The following is a 13,946-nucleotide window of genomic DNA, read 5'->3' on the forward strand; positions in this document are numbered from 1 at the left end:
CATAATACTAAACAAACAAAAAAGCTCATACCTTAACTCTAATTAGTTATGCCGACAACGCGTCTAAAGACGCGTCTAGACTATCAGCCAGACGCGCCTATAGATACGCAAAGTTGGACCATATTTTCAAAAACTGTTATTAAAAAAGGCGCAAAGCCTCCATAGATTGTCTGAAGCATGTAAAGAGAGAGAGAGAGAGAGAGAGAAACAGACAAAGAGAAAGCAAAGAAGATTGAGAGAGAGAAGAAGAACTCACCTTCTTTGCTTGTTTCGATGGGTGGCGACTAGGTTGCAAGCTCCTTGTCCTCCTCCTCCCTTCCCTTAGTAGGTTGCTTGATTCTTCTTCTCTTCCTTGCTGTTTGGCTCTTGTTCTTTACTCTCTGGCTCTTCCTTCCTCCTCTTTTAAAATTCTAGCTTATGGTTGTTTTTTAATTAACATGGCTTTCCTAGTCTTTCAATATCAAAATGTTTGTCTCCATGTTGTAAGTATCAAAATATTTAGGGAATATGACATATATTGTAACGAACCCGCTCCTCAAATCGTGGAACACGTCTTAGCAGCCCATCGAGAGGTTTATCTAGAAGATGCTGCCCGACACTCCCAAGGAATGACATGGGTTTTTCCAACTAGGGTCTCTCGATTCTGCCCCGCAACAGAACTTATCCAACTATTCCCACTAGGATCGACCTGGAGACTGGGGTCCTAGCCAACATTGTCTAAGGACGTCATCCGACCTTTTCTAACATTCCTCATTAACATTTCCTTTGAGGAAAGCTCTTGGCTAACCGAGACCACCCTTCCATAGGATAGACCCAATTGGTTACATCCACCACGCTTCCCTCGAAGGTTGTCTTAGTTATCTAATTACCTACCACATTATGTTTGACATAAAAAGGCAGCTTCCTTAATTAACCCATTAATAATCACAGGTTCCTTTACGTAATTTAGGCCACAGACATGAAGACAAGATAAAACAAGATCAAACACTTCCTTAACTTATCTTCGGATTAATGTGTGTCTCCTGCCCATACAGGAGAATTAAGTGCTCCTTTCTGCCTCCGCAGAAAAATCCTTCCATCTTGCGACAATAAAACCCGAAGGTTTATCCTTCCAAGATTTTGCCATGTAACTAGTATCAAGACCTCGAGATCTCATCTCGAGTCACGTAGAACACTTGTGTAGGGCCCAGAGGCATTGGGATTTATGGCCAAAGCCCCCACTATCACCCAAGCGTCCTCCTATGCCAAGTGATTTCCATGGAGAGACCTCTCACGATGGGTTTGGTCCACATTCATGGCACAGATTCATAACCCCCTTGGTTAGGGTTTGCTGGCTCGCGGGGAGTAGCTAGCGCCATCCTTCCTTAATTATCCCTTTAGGAAATCAACCATAGCTGAAGCAACCATCATAATAACAATTGCTAGGGAAAACATCCCTTTCGTTTCCATGGCAATCAATCATCTCAAACCTGGCCATGAAATCATCAATCACTCCCCACTACGGTTAACATCCAAAACCACATTAACAAACAGTTGAATGCACAACCTCTTGCTTCAAGGCATCGCAATCCCATTGCATGCACAATCAGAATTTTAACTAGATGTATCAAAACACTTGCTTAAGGGATTTATAACCTTTTCAAATTGCCAAGCATAACTTGGGTTAACAATCCATTTGGGGTTAGGTCACTAGCTTCAATTAGGCTAGGAGTGTATCCATTTGCGACAGTCTATGGCAAGACCGACAAAACAATCTGCAGGCAACTATACTTATTCCTAATGCACTGGATCTCATAAAGGTCTAGGTCTCTATTCATCAGAACTATCATTTCATGTGTTTCTTTAAATCATGTTTGTAAAACATGAATTCTAAATGACTATTCATGCATTGAACTAGGTTAAAAGCTATTATTTTATGTGAAATAATGCAAAGACCTTATCATTTTATGTGCGTAAAAGCTATCATTTCATGCATATAATCTTATGCGAATTCCATACTCTATCATTTCACGCATGCAACTTAGTGCTTAGAGCAAACAAAAACCCTAAGACTTGTTCTTATTCCATGCACGTGGCCAACCCTTTCATCTCTTCCACGAGAAATAATACCTGATTAAGTTTAAAACTTAGAACCTAGGTTTGATTCGTGTTTGTTGCATTGGTCGCTCCACTCACCACTCCAACATTACTGGTAGCTTGGGCGCCTACGCTTCCCACAACTTTCTTCTTGGGATCCATTCGCCTCGCGGAGATTGGGTAGTCCGGACCTTAACGGATTTCAAGATGATAGGTTTGGTAGGAAAGATCGGTGGATGGGGATCCTTCGTCGGGGGGGAAAGGTTTGAGTGTGGCTCCTTGAAGTTACTCACTAGCTCCCACTCCCTCTCTTTCTCCCTTCTCTCTCTCTCTTCTTCTTCTTGTTCTCTTCTTCTCCCCTTCTCCTCTTTCCCTTCTCTCTCTCCTTCCCTTTTCCTCTCCCTCTTCTCTTCTCTCTCCCACTCCTTCTTCTCTCCTTCTTCTTCTCTCCTTCTTCTTCTCTCCCTCTTCTTCTCTTCTCTCTCTCTCCTCCTCTTCTTTTTCTTCTCCCTTCCCTCTCTCCTTCTCTCCCTCTTCTCTCTCTTCCCTCTTCTTCTCCTTCTTCTTCTCCTTACCCCTTCTTCTTACCCCTTCTTTGTCTCCTTCTCTTCTTCTCTCCCTCTTCTCTCTCTTCTCTCTTCTTCTCCTTCTCTCTTCTTCTCCTTCTATCTTCTCTCTCTCCTTACCCATTCATCTTCACTTCTTCTCTTCTCTCTCCCTCTCCTATTCCTTCTTTTCTTCTCCTTCTCTTCTTCTCTCCCTCTTCTCTCTCTTCCCCTTCTTCTTCTTCTCCTTCTCTCTTCTCTCCCTCTTCTCTCTCTTCCCTCTTCTCTATCTTCCCTCTTCTCTCTTCTCTCCCTCTTCTTCCCTTCTCTTTCCTACTCCTTCTTCCCTTCTCTTCCCCACTCCTTCTTCTTCTCTCTCCTCACTCCTTGTCTTTCTCTCTCCCTCCTTTCTCTTCTCTCCTTCTCCTTCTCTCCCTCTTCTTCCTCGTCTCTCTCTCCCTCCTGTCTCTTCTCTCCTTCTCCTTCTCTCCCTCTTCTACCTCTTCTCTCTCTCCCTCCTTCTTCCTCTTCCCTCCTTCTCCTTCTCTCCCTCTTCTTCCCTTCTCTTCCCCACTCCTTCATACACGATCACAGGGGGCGTCTCTGAGAGGGCCTGTAGGTGCTAGGGTCGCTGGACAGGATGGCGGCGTCTGCAGCAACCGGGGGGGTCTGCCGATGAGGAGGAGGAGGGGTGGCCTTATAAAGGGGGGAGGCATAGCTGTCTTACAAATTATATGACCAAGAGGCAAAGAAGATCACTGTGAGCCGTGATGTGGTGTTTAAGGAGTAGCTGCATACAGTGGAGGAGGAGAAGGCAAGTTCTTCCACTTTATCATCAAGTGAAGAAGAAGTCCACTATGAACTTGTCCCGAGAGAGCTATCCCTATCCTTTTAAGGAGTAGGAAGCATCATCTTCAGATGATGAGAAAAAAGTTCATCAACTTGACATCACCCCATGAGCAAATTCATTGCCGTGTTAGGTGAAGTAGCTCTATGACCATAATAATCCTATGCCTACTTCTGTTGAGGAGAAGGTAGGTGGGGGACCAAGGAGGTCTCAGAGAATAGAGGAGCAAAGGAGGGCTTCTACTCACATAGTCCATATGGCCCTGATGGTTGAGATTATGAGAGAAGTAAAGGAGCCAATTGACTTAGAAGAAGCATTTGCAAATCAATCATGGAAGGCAGCTATTCAAGCTGAGTATGACAGCTATGCAAGCGGACTATGACAGCATAATAAAGAATGACACTTGGGATCTAGTGGATCAGCCAATAAAGCAGAAGGTTATTGGCACCAAGTGGTTCTGGAAGGTAAAGTACAAGGCTACTGGTACCTTAGAAAATTACAAAGACAAACTGGTTGCCCAGGGATTTGCATAGGTTTAAGGGTTTGATTTTCAAGAGTCATTTGCCCCAACTTCCAAAATGACCACTATTCACACAGTACTTGCACTGGCCACCCATAATACTTGCAGTTGTCAATTTACCAAATGGATGTTAAGGCAGTGTTCTTAAATGATGACCTCAAGGAGGAGGTGTACGTGGCTCAACCACCAGGGCTTGAGGCCCCCCATTCTGAGAACAAAGTGTGTAACCTGAATAAGGCATTGTATGGGCTGAAACAAGCCCCTAAAGCATGGTACAAGCAGTGTATAGATAAGTTCTTTTTAAGCTTAAACTTCAAAAGATATGCCTTAGATGCTAACTTTTATGTTTACAGGGATGGTGGTACTGATTATCCTATATGTGGATGACCTTCTTATTATAGGTGACCATGAAGATATGATCAACCAAACTTGAAAGGCTTTAAGTTTTGAGTTTGAAATGATAGACTTGGGCTTGCTGCACTATTATTTGGGGATTGAAGTTTGGCAAGAGCCAAGAAAGATCTTCATCTTTCAAAAGAAGTATGCATGCGAGATCTTGAAGGCATTTGGCATGACTGAATGCAAGGAGATAGCTACACTTTCAGAAGAAGTATGCATGGGAGATCTTAAAGGCATTTGGCATGACCAAATGCAAGGAGATAGCTACACCTATGGAGGTGAATGAAAAGTTATATGTTGAGGATACATCAACACTGGCAGACATTGGGAGGTACAAGAGATTGGTCGGTTGATCTACTTATGTAACACTAGACCAGATATCAATTTTGTTGCTAGTGTTTTGAGCAGGTTCTCAGACAAACCTCATGAGAGTCATTGGAAAACTGGGATGCGGGTGCTCAAATAATTGAAGGAAACTCTTCACTATGGTATCACATACAGTTTCAGAACTTCTATTGTGGGGAACTGTGACTCAAATTGAGTAGGAGATAATGATTCGAGAAAGTTAGTTTCTTGTTATTGTTTCTCTTTGAGTTCAAGAATTTTCTCTTGGAATTAGTAAGAAGCAACCAACAGTGGCATTGTCTTCTACCGAAGCAGAGTACAAGGTAGCTTTTTTTGCTACATGTGAAGTAGTATGGTTGAGAAGGATCCTATGGCATATGGGAGCGCAGGATGAAGGACTAACTGTGCTGAGATGTGACAAGCAGGGTTCCATCGCCATTGCCAAAATTTGAGTGTTTCATGTGCACACCAAACATATAGAGATCTAGTATCACTATATGCTTGATTTGATCGAGGATGGGATAGTGGAACTAGTCTATTGTCCACTAAAGGAGAATGGAGTGGATATCTTCACCAAATAACTTACAAAGGATCTGCTTCAAGTTCATCTTCACAGACTCGGCATTGGACTGAGGAGATAGTTTATCTGCAGGTGGACATTGAGGGGGGGTGTTAGATATGCTCAATGCCCCACCCTCATAAGGTGCCACCAATGATCCATGGTTCTCAAAGTTGTAAGGCCCCCATTATGAGGAGAAGCCATATGTGAGCTGGGATATTGGTTGGTCCTGACTTGTATGTCAGATGAGGTCTATATGACCGAATGGCAAAAAGCTAATCTTTGGGTTAGACAAAGTAGTTAAGATGGTTGCAACTCAAGGCACATTGCATCGAGTTGTGGGGTAAGGGAGTTATCAGGGGCCCCGATTCTAGGGTCTGAGGGAAACACCCTGGGCCCAACCATAAAGGGAATATTCCTTGGCTGACCAGTGGAGGCTCATATGGTAGGTTGGTCAGACTGACCTAACCACCTTCGTGGGCTATAAAGCTAAACCCCTTCACAGCCATCCATTATCTATCTTTCACCCAATCAGAGTTGTTCTAGCTAGCCTTAAGCTCTTCACCTATCTTTTATCTAGATCACCATCTAAGCTTCACAGTGGAAGTGCATGGGTGGAAAGAGCCATCTTTGTATCAATTGTTTGGAGATAAATATTTTCTTTAATTCTCCTCTTATCTGTTTTGTACTCTCTATCTCTTTCTTTGATTTTGTTCATTGCACCATGTAGTTTTTACATCATGCTAGCCTAAAATGAAGATGACAATCTTCTTAAGGTTTGGAAGGTTGCATGCTTGATCTTCCCCCTTGATTTAAAAGAAGCTTCAAAAGATTGAACTATGATGTACTAAGTGTTTCCTACTTGTACCCTTATGGGCATCCATGAAGATCTTTGTTAACTCTTTTTCTTGAAGCAAGGAAGAAAAAAAGAAATGAGGCTAGTTCTTCCATTGATTAGCACTTTCACAAATATAGGATTATCTTAATTTGAAATGAGTATTGATGGGAGGTTGTTAGATCTATTATTTTTAGTTTAAATTTAAGTCTAAGTTTTGAATATTAGGGTTTGTTTCCATTGATTAGAACTTGCAAGTGGGCAAGTCAAAGTTAAGTGTTCTGGAATAGAACTTGTAGGCGAGTAAGTTGACGTTGAAGTTGGTTTTCATAGAGTAAAACTTACAAGTAGAGAATTTGAAGTTGAGTTTCTAGAGTTGTGATATATCAACCAAAGTATCTTACTCATATATTGATCTTTGAAAGGAGTATTGATGGGAGGTTGTTAGCTCTAATATTATTTATTTAAAAAAATTAAGACTAAGTTTTGAATTTTAAAGTTGATTTCCATTGAGTAGAAATTGCAAGTGGGGAAGTTAAAGTTAAGTTTTTGGAGTAGAACTTGCAATCACGAAAATTGAAGTTGAATCCATTGAGTAGAACTTGCAAGTGGGGATTTGAAGCTAAGTTTCTAGAGTCTTGATATGTCAATCAAAGTATCTTGCTCATACATTGACCTTAAATGGATCTGTACTCATGAGAAAATAGTTAATTTGGTAAGGAAAAAAGATTAGAGCTTGGGGGGAAACTAAGGAGGGAGGTGCAATAATGTAATTAAGAGAAGGAGAATTTAAGGGTAATTATTCCTCCTACCCTCCCAACTTAGTAAAAGGCCTAGTTGAGGACTATTTTTGAGTAAAGACATGCATAAAGTTGTTGGTACATTTTAGAACATGAGTCCTAATATTTTAGGTTCTACATGTCAAGGAAGGGGGGGAGAGCAACAATCACCTTACCTTGGACAATGTCAATAGTAACGAAAGCTACAAGATAATCAAGGTCAAGCATAAGGCATTGCTAAGGGATGTTACTCACAATGGTAAGAGTGATGTTGTGGGAGCTTACGCTCAACCGCCAAGACCCTCAGACCGCTTATTGTTTCAAGCGTTCCAAGCCGAGCACTAATGGCTACCTCTCAGATAGCTGACGCGCCATCCATATCTAAGGGTGTAGTGAGCTTACCTCCGTGCCGTTCAAGTTACCTCCTCTCCCACGCACCCCGGTAGCTCCACAATCCAAGTGCAAGCTTCAAGCAAGCTCCATCCTCAAGCTCCACCCTCCAAGCTCCATTGCCGCAAGAAAGACAAGAGAAGAGAAGGGAAGAGAAGAAGAGAGGAGAAGATGGAGTGCTTCTCCTCCTCGGTCCCTCACCCTCACACACTCACTCCCTCACACTCTCACACTCCCTCTCTCAAGCACAAGCTCAAGCAAGCAAGAACAAGAAGAAGAAGAAGAAGAGGAGAGCTACTTTTGGCCACACACAAGAATGAGCTTCTCATTCACTTTTCAACTTTATATACAAAACCCTAAATCCCTTTTGGGCGGTCATCCCCTTTTGGGCGGTCATCCCATTTTTTACATGGCCGGCCGTAGCCTAGCCCCTTTTTCCCATTGTCCTTCTATCTCCCTAGCTTCCTTTCCACCGCCCGTCTACCTTTACAAATTGCACGGCTGAGAGCCCGACGCTCCTTAAATTAAACCATGATGCGCTTGCGCTTTTTTACAATAGTTTGACTTGCGCTTTTCCATGTGTGCCTTTGTCTTCCGTTTCTCTTTGCCTTGGCCTTTGTCTTTATCTTATGTTTTAGCTTTCCGGATTTTCCACCGCCTGGCACTCTTTTACAAGATTTCAGGGTGCGCCTTTATATTTGAAAATGCGCCTTTCCCCTTTTGCATTTCCCTTGGACTTTTAAGGTTGCCCTTGCACTTTTGGCCTTTTCTCCTCTTCTTTCTTCAGTCGGGCTACCTTTTTTCTACCTTTGACGTGCATCTTTTTTATTTTCTTTTGCTTTCTTCGTGTTGGGGTTAACATTATCCCCCTCCTAGACAAGTGCCAGTCCCATGGCACTCACCGTCATAGGTAGCAGGCTGTAGAATGCACCGAAGACGTGGGTGACAAGGACGCCTGTGGTTGCCATGATGGAGTGTTGCTAGTGGTGGGGAGTAAGGTCATTGGCGGCACGTTGGTGGGTAAGTGGTAGGTGGTAGGGCAATGGGAGTTGGTGGTAGGGCTGTTCTTTGAGGGGGTTGCATTGATGGAGTACAAGTGGCGGTTTGCTTAGGGATTCTGTACATGATGATTCTTGGCAGGCTTACAGGGTGATAAGGATAGGAATTCAGAGTTGAGTGTTGATGAAGAGCGAATAACACCTTCGTTGGAGTCTTCAATACCTGCAATTGGAAAACCTCTCATGTGGTCTCTTCTTAAGGGGTAGTGCTAGTCTTCTTATCGTGCACAAGACATATTTTGGTTAGTTTGGGAGACAGGTCGAACTCTAAGAGATCCTGGAGTATTGTCTTGCACTTGAGAACCCAAACTGTGTATATACTTTGGTGCAGATATTATGGGAGTGGTCGTGCATACTTAGATATTACGTAGTTAGAAGACGGTGGGCTAGTTTCTCATAACAATGCGTGGATGAAGAAAAGTTGTCCATGTGGAGAAGTACTCATGAAGGCATATGAGACATCCTTTGCATTGTGACTGTACGACGTAGCATAATTGAAAACAGGGACACCGCACTTTCAGTGGCTGGAAATTATTGGACTTGCTTGATGAGTGCGATGTACGTTTCATGGCCAAGCGTGTGGTGCTTATCACCACTGACTACAATGGTACTAAGGCAGAGTGCAAGAGAGAATTGTGCAAGTGGGTCAGGGTGACAGGTCTAACCATAGGCGAGGCAAGCTCTACAGGTGTGTCCTGCCCTTGATGTGCCCTAAACAATTGTGGGTGATGCTAAAGGGCTAGGGGACTAGGGACGGAGCCAGTTGATCAAGGTCACTGGACGTACCTAATTTGAGGACCCGTAGGTGCTGTGCTGTGCTCGTGGGTGCCTCTTATCTTTTCATTCATTTCTCTTTTTTTTTTTTTTGGGACTTGCTTGAGTACAACCATTACAACATGTTGAGGCTATCAGCCTTCCAATGGGTTGGAAAATGTCAAGCTTCGAAGGCTCAGGAAATTGATATTATAATGATGATTGTGCCCTAGCCTCGTTGTTAGAGGAGCAGTTTTCGAGATGGGGAGATACACTTGAGATATTGCAAACCTCCTTGCGACACACGCGATGTTGGCACGATTGAGGTAACGACTGCAGTGAGCCGACTATAGAGCTTGACCCAGAAAGGGAGCGTGGCGCATGAATGTGCTTTGGGCCATTCGATGTGGGAGATTGGCAAGGGTGATTCATGCCTTCGGCAGCGTGGCTTTGCCTCGGCTCCTTGTGGGGTCGATGGTCTTGCGGTGATCGGGCATTGAACACTTTCGCCCAAAGACCCGTCTCATCCTGTATCCACTTGTCGCTTCATGAGAGTACATGCATGGTATATGCCGCAACTATAATAAACCAGTGCAATGCAAGGAGACATCACTTATGTGAATTCTATGGTGTTGACTTAGACATTTATCACCTGCGCTTGATTAGCTTTTTCTTTTGCTAAAGACGTGAAAATATATTAAACGCAGATATGAAAAGTTCGTACAATTCAAGAATCCTATCAACACTTAACAATTTAAAGACAAAAAGTTATGGCCAAGTAGCATTTGATAATCCCTTTATACAACATGGGGCTACTCTATTTGTACGAGGCGGGGCGAGTCTGGATGGCTGGGTGATTGGGGCTCTGCTGGTGTGGGGCTCCTATGGGGTTGGGTAGGGAACATGTCGGCCGGGACATGAATGGTGTAGTCCCGGCCCGCTACCGTCTCCAGAATGTCTTTAAACAATTAATTAAATTCTTCTCTTTCCCGAGCTGCCCTTTCTGCCCTTGAGCATCTGGAACCCAAGCGTGAGCTGGGGGTTCGTGCCACTAGTGCTACCACCTGTTGCGCATTTTGAGTCTCGGCTTTCTTGACTCAAGGATTCTTTGGCCTTTGCCCTGGACAATGTTGCTTAGGGCCTCGCTTCTTGGCATACCTCTTGATGGTGGGCACATAGCGCTCCGGTGGAGGGGCGCGTGCCACATGCTCCCATCTTTTGCGAAGAGCGTCTTTGCATGCCAGATCTCCATGATTCTCCATGCGTTCCGCCAAAAAAGGAAGCTTGCAAGTCGCAATCCAAGGGTTAGACCTGGATATAGGATACAACTGTTTGCATGGAAGGGATCTTAGTGTGGTTTATGAAGTGCATATGACCAGAAGGGGAGGGGTGAGGCATGAGGTGTTTGTTGTAGAGCCCCATGCTGATGTTCGCATTGCCTCTAGTCATTAGCAGATATTAGTTTATGCTAAGTCACGTGGACTAGTTGTCGTGGAGTGGGACAGGGCACATCCTCGAAAGGATAGACCAAAAAGGGAAGCAGGTGTTTTGGAAGGGACTACACCCTGTCTACACCATCAGAGTTGTTGGTAAAGGCTTCCTATGGCGGCAATGTGGGTTGCATGCCCTTCACTTGGAGGTGGGGCTGGTCACACAGTTTTTGAATGTGTGATGAGAGGAGAACTTGAGTAGCTTAATTTATCTGACCCCACTCTTCTCCCTACGCTTGAGTATCATTGCTTGTGTGTGTTGACATTGTTTATACACGGTGACACAAAAAGCAGTGTTTATTTATATACATATTTATGAATCCATGTCACTTCACGAGGATAAGAACCAAGTGTAGAACTTGGGGTTGCATCGAAGCATGGCACACGCATCTAGTATTCGCGGCAGCTTACTTAATACTGATAGATATTTTCCCACATCGAGTAGCATGGAACCTTGACCAAGTCTACTGGCAATATGTAACTCCTCCTCAGTGAGAACCTTATCAATCAAAGGGCCCTGTAGCCTAGTTCCAGCTAAGTCCGTACCCCGAATGTCAGTCAGCACTCGAAGGGAAGTTGGTGCCACATAGGTTGGGTCTCTTTGAGACCGCCATTTGGCCAATCGCTCTTCTGAGACCATCATGATCTGAGCCCCTAGTTCGGCCATTACAACACAGTTCGCACCAATGCTGCTCAAATTGACTCTGGCCTGCTGACAGACACTTTAGTTGCTCTATGTCTATGAGATTCAGTCGGCAGAGCATTTCATTGAACGTGACGGTTAAGCGCAGTTCATCAGCCTCCTCGTCAGGGATGAGTCGCATGCGTTCATGTAGGAGCTTGTTGTAGTGCTTGTTAAGATGTTTTTATTCTTCCCATGATAGAGGAAAGGTCAAGTAATCTCCAAGTTGCTCCTTGGGGATTGTGCCCATGTCCATAAGGACGTAGACACGTGCGACCACTTTGAGCTTAGCATCCAACACAATTAAGCATTCTGTGACACTTCTATGTTCAACGAGGGCTTGCTCGGTTGCTATCTCATGTAAAGTTCTAAGAGTTTCCTTAGGCTTCAGCATGCCTGGGGGCTGAGGCCTAGATGAGCAAGATTGATCAGCGCTAGGATTTCTTATGCTCTTGGGGTTCTCACGTTTCTCCTGAGGTTTTGGTGTTATTTTGTAATGGTTCTTCTCAGATGTGACTGGTATAGATTTGTCACCCTGTTGTGATGACGTTGTATCCACTCTTGATTGGTCAATGCGAGTTCTGTTGTCAATGGATAGAGTGTTGCAAGCAACTGTTGATGGCAACGGTTGCTTTGGTTTTTCAGAGTACACGGGTGCGTCTGAGGGCTCACCGCTATTAGGAGAGGCATTAACGGGTTCTTTGATGGATGGACTCGATGCTTTATTCCCTAGTTCCCCATCGCTCTTGATCTGAATGCTCTTGGGGCCCACAACTACCTATGATTGTTGTTGCCTTTTGTGTTTTTCCTCTTTTTCTTAGTCAATGAAGGTGCATCGCTCAACGACTCAGGACCCTGAACTAGATCAACCGTTGATGTGCTTGGTTGGGCCTCAGCATTCTCTTTCTCTAGTGTGTCCTTACGAGACATGGCCGTGGCCTGCTGAATAGCCTTGCCAGGTTGTGAGAGCACAATTACCTCCCTTTTCGGAGAGTCTAGCTCTTCAACCAACTCCCTTGAGTTTAACTCCTCCAGCCTAGGCTTTAGACACTCTGAAAGTGCTAGAGTTTTCGAGGAAGTTGGTTGCGACACCTCTTCCATAGGTAAACTACTAAGGACACCATCCGCAAGGGGTCTTGTCATGGCTAAGGGCTGTGACTGTTGTGATTCCTGATTGGAAGTCGGAGCAGCTAGTTTAGTGGGCTGGCTACCCTTGGTGGATTGCGGTGTCAAGTCCTTGGGGAAATTAGAAGTGGTTGTTGCTCTTAGAGCATTCCCTTGTGTAGGCCTAGTATCAGTTGAGCTAGCCACCTCAGGTTGCATAGGCATATCCTTGGGCCGAGAGCTAGGGATGGTGTCGTGTCCTGCCTCTTGGGCATTTGGAAGCTTTGATGTAGGTCGAGATTGGGATTGAATAGCCACACCTGACGAGTGTTGTGCTTCCTATGTCCGTGTAGGGGAAGAGGGTGCAGGAGACTTAGGACTCCTAAGTGGCTTTGACACTAGCTTGAAGATTTGCTCGTGGCTGTTAGATGATTGTGCTATTTGCTTTGTTGAGCGCTCAACCTTGCCCTGAGCAATGTTGTGCCTATGATGCTTGCTATCCTCTTCGGGAATCAAAGGCTCCTCGGGCACCAGCAGATTCTACGTATCCTCAATGATTGCATCTGGCATCTGCTTGTCAAGCACGGTAAGCCGAGGATCTACCCTCCGATTGGTCCCGTTTTGTTTATTGATTTCGATCATGAGGGGCTCGGTCACTCCACTGTTGTTGACTCGAGACTTGGTTTTCGCTTAGATCTCCTCCTATGCTTCCTTGCTCTTGATGTGACCTGGCCTTCAGTCGACCACGGAGGTTTAGCAAGGGGTTTTGGCACCCAAATCCATCGGTTGCCTACATAATACCCTTGAGCCCGAAGCCACGCCTTGGATATCCATCGTGGCATTGTGCTAGCTCTCCATCGATGCTTGCGTCTATAAGGCTTGGGCTTCTTTTGGAGTCCTCTACGATATTTGTAAGTCCAAAGCCTGTCCTTGGCATTGTCTCTTGACCTTCTTGGTTCAGGCATGGCCTCACTCACTGGCTCTCGTTGTTCGACCTGTGCTTGTATTAACTCTTCCAACAAGTCCTTGTTCTTGTTAATGGGCTTGACTGTTACGTTAGCACCTTCCTTGCCTTTCCCTCGAGGTTTGCTGAGGTCACCCTTGCTAAAGGTCGTGACTATCCTCACACCCGATAGTGTCAAGTGTATCCTCTGAGCTACGTAGTTCGCCTCACACTTGGTAGCCTTTTTGAAGGGCCTTCCTAGGAGGATTTCTCTTCCACCATTCTCGCTATTGGGAGGAACATAGAACAGGAGTGGCAAGCTTTTCGTTTCAATTGTTACAAGGATTCTGCACTTCCCTAGAAGTACTTGTGGGTGTTCCCCGTAAGGATTAAGAGTTGCATCCGTCGGTGTGAGCTCTGGTTGGCCTAGTAGGGTCCATGTTTCATAGGTCAAGATATTAAAATCTGCTCCTTCATCAATTAGAGCATCAATAGTATGCTCTCTTTTCGCAGTGAGTTTGACCCTAAGATAAGCAGGTGGTACTATGTCTTCATCTTCCGGGTCTTGGCTTGTAAATTTAAGCCTTTTGACAGATTCCCTTGAGTTCTCGACTGCACGTC

Source organism: Lygodium microphyllum, chromosome 5, assembly GCF_053477565.2.
Source record: "Lygodium microphyllum isolate KBCC chromosome 5, Lygodium_microphyllum_v1.1.10, whole genome shotgun sequence".
In the NCBI taxonomy this organism is placed as follows: domain Eukaryota; kingdom Viridiplantae; phylum Streptophyta; class Polypodiopsida; order Schizaeales; family Lygodiaceae; genus Lygodium; species Lygodium microphyllum.